At 43.8% G+C, this 5,794-nt stretch overlaps 1 protein-coding gene and 1 long non-coding RNA gene across 2 annotated transcripts in view; both read left to right on the top strand.

Annotated features, from left to right (window-relative positions):
• The window catches only part of LOC113205072 (roundabout homolog 2-like), a 108,243-nt gene that overhangs the window by 90,229 nt on the left and 12,220 nt on the right, over positions 1-5,794 (top strand). The window lies entirely within an intron of this gene.
• LOC113210390 (uncharacterized) lies at positions 2,574-5,736 on the top strand. Its single transcript, XR_008010876.1, has 3 exons — positions 2,574-3,620; positions 3,762-3,841; positions 5,551-5,736. It is a non-coding gene; the product is annotated as an uncharacterized LOC113210390 (long non-coding RNA).

The following is a 5,794-nucleotide window of genomic DNA, read 5'->3' as shown; positions in this document are numbered from 1 at the left end:
GGGAGAGAGAGAGAGAGAGAGAGAGAGAGAGAGAGAGAGAGAGAGAGAGAGAGAGAGAATGCAGGGCTTGACTGACAGTCACGCCCGCCGCCGGCGAGCCTATGGGAAGGAGAGAGAGGGAGAGAAGGAACAGTGAGAGAGGGGGGTGGGGAGAATATGGGTGGGATGTATATAGCAAATGAGACGGGAAGAATCTTGGACATGAAGGGAACGGACTAGAAAGTATGATGGAAAGGCGTAGACGCGCTCGGCGAGATCAGGTGGGAAGAATGGGTTGAAAGATGAGGGTTGAAGAAGGATTGGGGCAGGTGGATGTCGTGGTCGGGGGAAAAGAGGAGTGGGGGGCGGGGGGTCACAGCCTGTTGCGCCTCATTGATTGAATTGTCACGTGCGGGCGGGTCGCGCGGCGGGGGCACGAGACACCTGTAAGAGCGCGGGCTGATGGTGAGGACCAAGGAAGGAAAGGCGTGCATACAGGCTGAGAATAATAAAAAGAAAATCTTAGTTTAAGACAGAAAGGCAGAGGTTTGCATTATTCTACACCCTTATTTCCCGCTCACTTTATAACAAACGGCGCTCATCATAGAGAAGGGCGTCTCGTATCAATTACATTATTATTGACTGTGCTGCTTGACATAAGCACTATGATGATTACATACGATGGATTAGATTTCAATCACGGCATCCACCCACCATCTGATGGACTGTAAGGCAAACGCCTTGCACGCGAAATTCCCCCGACGGATCTGATCCGAAATCCTCCCCCCCCCCCTCTTTATCTCGCTCTCTCTTTCTCAAATCCACAACTTGCTCTTCGAGACGTATTTTTGGAACTTTTCCATTGCGCTTGCGTCTTAACACCCCTTTCAAGTCACATAAAGATCTCGCCACTTTGAGCCGCCTCGTCTTATTGCTACTTTGCTCTATGATAGACGTGGACGGCTATGGCGGCTCGCTGTACAGTACAACGCAGCGCCGTGTAATTGGACCTCAATTAATCACTTGAGAGAGTAGCAATTACTCGGTAATTACTCCATTACTATTATACGGAGAGGACCGTGTCAACGTTTGATTTAATGCGAAGCCGAGCAGCAGGCAAGTCGAGAGGACATGGTGGCCGCGCTGCATGAGGCGTCGTGCGCGATTGTTTGGGAATCATCGTACGTAACAACGGTAACAACCGCAGATACGCATTCTTTTTGTTTTTATTTTTAAATATATATATATATTTGGTACATGTTTTTGTTTCCCGTCTTCCGGCCGACGCTCGCTCCGCGCCCGTCGCCCGTGGTCGGTCGTTCGGTCAGCGCCCACTCGTTCGGTGCAAAGCAAAACGGTAGAGCCGAGCCAAGAGGCCCGTGGAGGCGGCGGCGGGGCAGGTTGTTGTCCACCCGGCGGCGGCCGTCAGCAGCGAGATGCGGATGCTGCGCTTCAGGGTGTACAAGAGACGGGGAGGGGGGGGGACCCTTTAAGCTGTCGGCGCGTCAGCCTACAATTATAGCGTTTGGTGCAGTTATGACTTGTTACACACCGCCTGTCCAGCCACTGATGGAGACGCTGCCGGAGGCGGCGACGGCGACGACGGCGTCGTGCCTGAGGCCACACACGGTTCCCGGACACGAGCTACTTTTCTTTTTCACCGCCGCCCGTGAACCGTAAAAAAATGCACGCCATTTTAAGGTTTTGGGGAAGGACAGAATGCGGCAAGCGATCTGAGGGAATACTAGTCGACACAAAGATCCCATCTCATCACCTGGTTAACTCTGGTTATGTTGTTCTTATATTCCACTATTTAAAACAAAACGGGTAAATCACAACCTATCAAAAAGGGATTCTTTTACCGTCGGGTACAGTATAGATAGACATTATAGACTGCGTCTAAAACTATGACGACACGGCATAACCACAGTTTCATAAAACATTTTATTCGTAAAACCTACGATGGTTTCCTTACAGAGTCCCTCCCTCGCCTTGAGTATACACGCACCGCGAGGTGATCGCCAGGCAGGTATGAGTAAAATGGTTAAAATTGCTGGCCGGCCGGCCGGGCTGTTAAACGCGGGCGGCGTGTGTTTTAATTTCGTATTAGAGTGTCGTGGCCAGCACCTGGAGGGCCGCGTCCGAGGCGCGCACAGAGTGCTGGCGCAACCCGCCTGCAATTTCGGAAGTATCTTTGCAGCGTATCCTCCTTCGACTAATTTACGGTTTGCTTTATATTACTTTATACACCATATTTCGAGGAAAGCGTTCGTCAATCACTGGAGGGGTCGGGACTTTGAGAACTGGTTTCAACGCCGTTATTTAAACGTTCAGATTGCGCCCCGGTTTTCCGGCGAATTACGCGTGAAATGTGACATACATAAACGCGGCGGTTTGTGTAAATGTATTTTCTTTTCCCGTGAGTGTATCCCTGCGCCCGTCCGAAGTGTGGGTCTTGGCACGGGGTCCCGCTACCGACACCCGACATGACAGCTGGTTAAGTTGTCACCCAGGCTATCGATCAATGGGCCCGCTCTGCGCGCGCGGCGTGGCGTGGCGCGGCATTCGATAGCTCGATCGGTCCGGATACCCCGAGGCGAAGAGAATAGTCGTACGAGTAGGGCATCAGTCGTCAGAGTTGCCGTTTTCTTTTGTTCTCCGGGGTCCCTTCCCGGAAAGTACACCGGAGCGGCCTCGAGTAGTCGTACGAGTCGTCACGGGTCCTCTCGGGGTCCCCCAAAATGAGTCGTATGAGTCGTAGATAGTCGTGAGAGTTGGCACGGCGTGGCGGAGTGTGGCGTACTGCCCCCCCCCCCACCTCCTCTACCTAACTCCCCTCCCACAACTCCTCTCGGACTTGTGATTTCGCGAGCCAATCGTCGAAAATTTTCTAAGTGTCGGTCAAAATTTGTCACTTCCCATGCCAAGTTGACTGGACGTTTCCAGTAGTTGTGAACACCATATCAAAAGATGGGAACACATTTTTTTGGTAACTTTATGCACTTGGGTTGGACTTAGCCATTTTCGTGCGTCTCCCCACTACCCTTATTTATTTCTAAATGTCACCAAAATTATTAAACATCTCATGTAACGTTGTCTGGGTGTGTCGCGTTATGGTAAACAACATATCAAAAGGTAGAAAACTTTTTGGCGCAATGTGCTCTTACAAGTTTACGCTTCGCTGTACGTTTAAATTCGCGCGATTCACGCGCGCTTCACCCGGAAAACTGGCAGGACGGAAGCCGGCCGGCAGCCGCAGCCTAACCTGCAACTTGGCCATGTGCTTGTCGTGTTGTTTGTAAACAGAGTCAGTATTTTCTCAGATTTTTGTAGTTTTTAACAATTTCTCAAAGTTTGAGTTATTTTCCCTTATTCACTTGGGTATAGTGAGTTAGTAGAAATGTTAGCAAAGCGATTGAAAAGACCGAATTGTTTAAAACAAATCAAATCTGAAAGCCAACCCCCTGCAACTCTCAAGAGAAGTTTTCTTCCAATCTTTTCACACAACTTTGTAATAGTCAAGGCTACCCTCAGTTATTTTAGTGGTTTTAGTATTGAGTGCATTTCAAGAAACAACATGCAGAGAAAAGTGTTGAACTTCTGTGTGGACCCAACCTGATCTACACTCTGGCAGTCACAAGGTATGTACTTACTTGCATTGTAGCACTAAGTGTGTTTGCTTTCTTTGCTCTTTAGAGTCATGCCTTAACAGTTCCCTGAAAAAGGCCCATGTCTAATGTACATTTTAAAAGAGTTTAACTATTATATTGATCTGTTCTTAGGGTATCGACCTGCTAAACTTTTCAAACAACATGAAGCGGCCCAGCCAGTATGAAAGATGAGACCAACTTTATGAAAATAGGTGAGTTGATCTGGAATGTTTACCTATTACATTGGAAATGATAGTTTTTTTTTGTATCTACATAAATAGTTAGTGGTGCATGCTGTCACTTTAAGAAATATTTGAAATAATTTTTTCGGTTGCAAATTATAACATTACATTTAATTTATTCGCCTCTTAAATTTTGCATTGTTAGGAGTGATACGTTTTAAAAATAATGATTAGTCAGAATATGTAACGTAGATTTATGCTAATCATCAGTAAAGAAACCTTCACTTTACTGTTATCAACTGATGTATTCATAGAAAACTGATTTTTTATTCAGATGTGATAGCTGAGTTATATTTTTGTTCGAACCAAGGTGTTGGAAAACATCTAACTGTTACTAGGAAATTATTATTGTATTGCAATTACCATAACAGCTGTTTTTTAGGTTCAACATATTTAGCAACTTTCCGATCAGTCTTAGGCCGTTAATTGTGGAGGAATAGATTGTACCCCGTTGACCCTGTGCGTAAGAAATATTAGGGTGCATGTCATCACATGTTTGAATAAATACCAATAGGCTAGTTATCCTGGAGCTTTAACCAAAAAGTCAGACTTTTATCATTTGCCTCAGTATTTGATACTCATCCCAGTAAAAGGACTTTATTTTTTATTTATGAAATGTTCCTCAAACCATCTCAAATATTTTTGGTAAAACCTCCAGTATAACTTACCAAATGGCATTTAAGAAAATATCTAATATTTCTTAAGCATACTGAAAGGTGAAAGAAGTGGTAAGATTGAGTGAGACAAAAAAGAGATATCGAACTTCCTTACCCAGTTTTTTTTTTTACTTAGGGGGTCGGGGGTCTAGTCTGGTGCAGATTTTTTTTCTAGTTCTATTAATGTTAATGTTACCAAACGTTACAAAAAGTCATTGGACAACCTTGTTATTAGCAAAAAAAAACAACCTTCAAGAAGGGTCTTATTTGAACTCCAGCTTGCACGCAACATTCTTTCTGAACCTAATGATTTAAAAACTCCCCGTAGTGTTCAATTACATCAGAATATCTAAATCTGTTAGTTATGAGAGCCCTTATTAATAGTTTTTACCACAGATAAGTTTTGATCTATTACGTTCAACCAAAATATAATGAGGAGGCAAAACGGAAAAGAACTTAATCTTCCAGGGTCAAAAATCATGGTGGGGGACTCTTATAATTTATAGGTTTCAGGCTCCTGATTTTAATAAAAGTAACGGAGAGCTTGTAAGCCAGTATGTTCAGAGGGACTATTGTGCGCAATCTTAAATTCTAGTAAGTTTATTTTAAGTGGTTTTTGGCTAGTAACTATGGTTTCCCATGACTTTTTCAAGCTTTTGGGAACAATGAAATCAGAACAGTTTTCTGCATGAGAAGTCACCATATTTTTTAGCAATCAAGCCATTTTGATTATTTTTGATTTTGGACTCATAAACTGCACTGTGTTTATAATTTTTTTTCATTTTAGCAGTCCTCCCCCCCCCCCTTTTTCCCTTTCCCCCCGGCTCACCCAATAGATCTTGGGATGTTTTCCAATACTTCATTAGTTTAAACACATGGACATTGTTTTAACCAATTGTCAAATTCTCATACTCACTGTCACTATTTTTATTCTTCTTACTCATTTTGATGAATTCGCACTTTTTTACTAAAGTATACTAACACTACTTTACTTAATGAAGATGTTTTTCTTTCTCGTTTCAGCTATCATCAAAGGTACCAGTTCTATCTATCAAGAAAGTCCATACTTCTGCGATTATTTTTAATTTTTTTAGCCACTCCTTACAACAGGAATATTTGTGCTTCTACACTTAACCTTTTGTATACCTAGACAACTTCTGTATTGATCTGTTGTTCGATTTATCAATAAATATGTTAATTTTGTTTTAATTATGTATTCCATTATTTATAGCAGTGCACCTGTGAGCGAGGGGAAGGCGGGGAGGGG

This window comes from Frankliniella occidentalis, unplaced genomic scaffold (assembly GCF_000697945.3).
Source record: "Frankliniella occidentalis isolate FOCC.00 unplaced genomic scaffold, Focc_3.1 Scaffold23, whole genome shotgun sequence".
Classification (NCBI taxonomy): domain Eukaryota; kingdom Metazoa; phylum Arthropoda; class Insecta; order Thysanoptera; family Thripidae; genus Frankliniella; species Frankliniella occidentalis.
The sequence above is the reverse complement of the archived record's forward strand: the minus strand, read 5'-3'. Positions and strand labels throughout refer to the sequence as shown.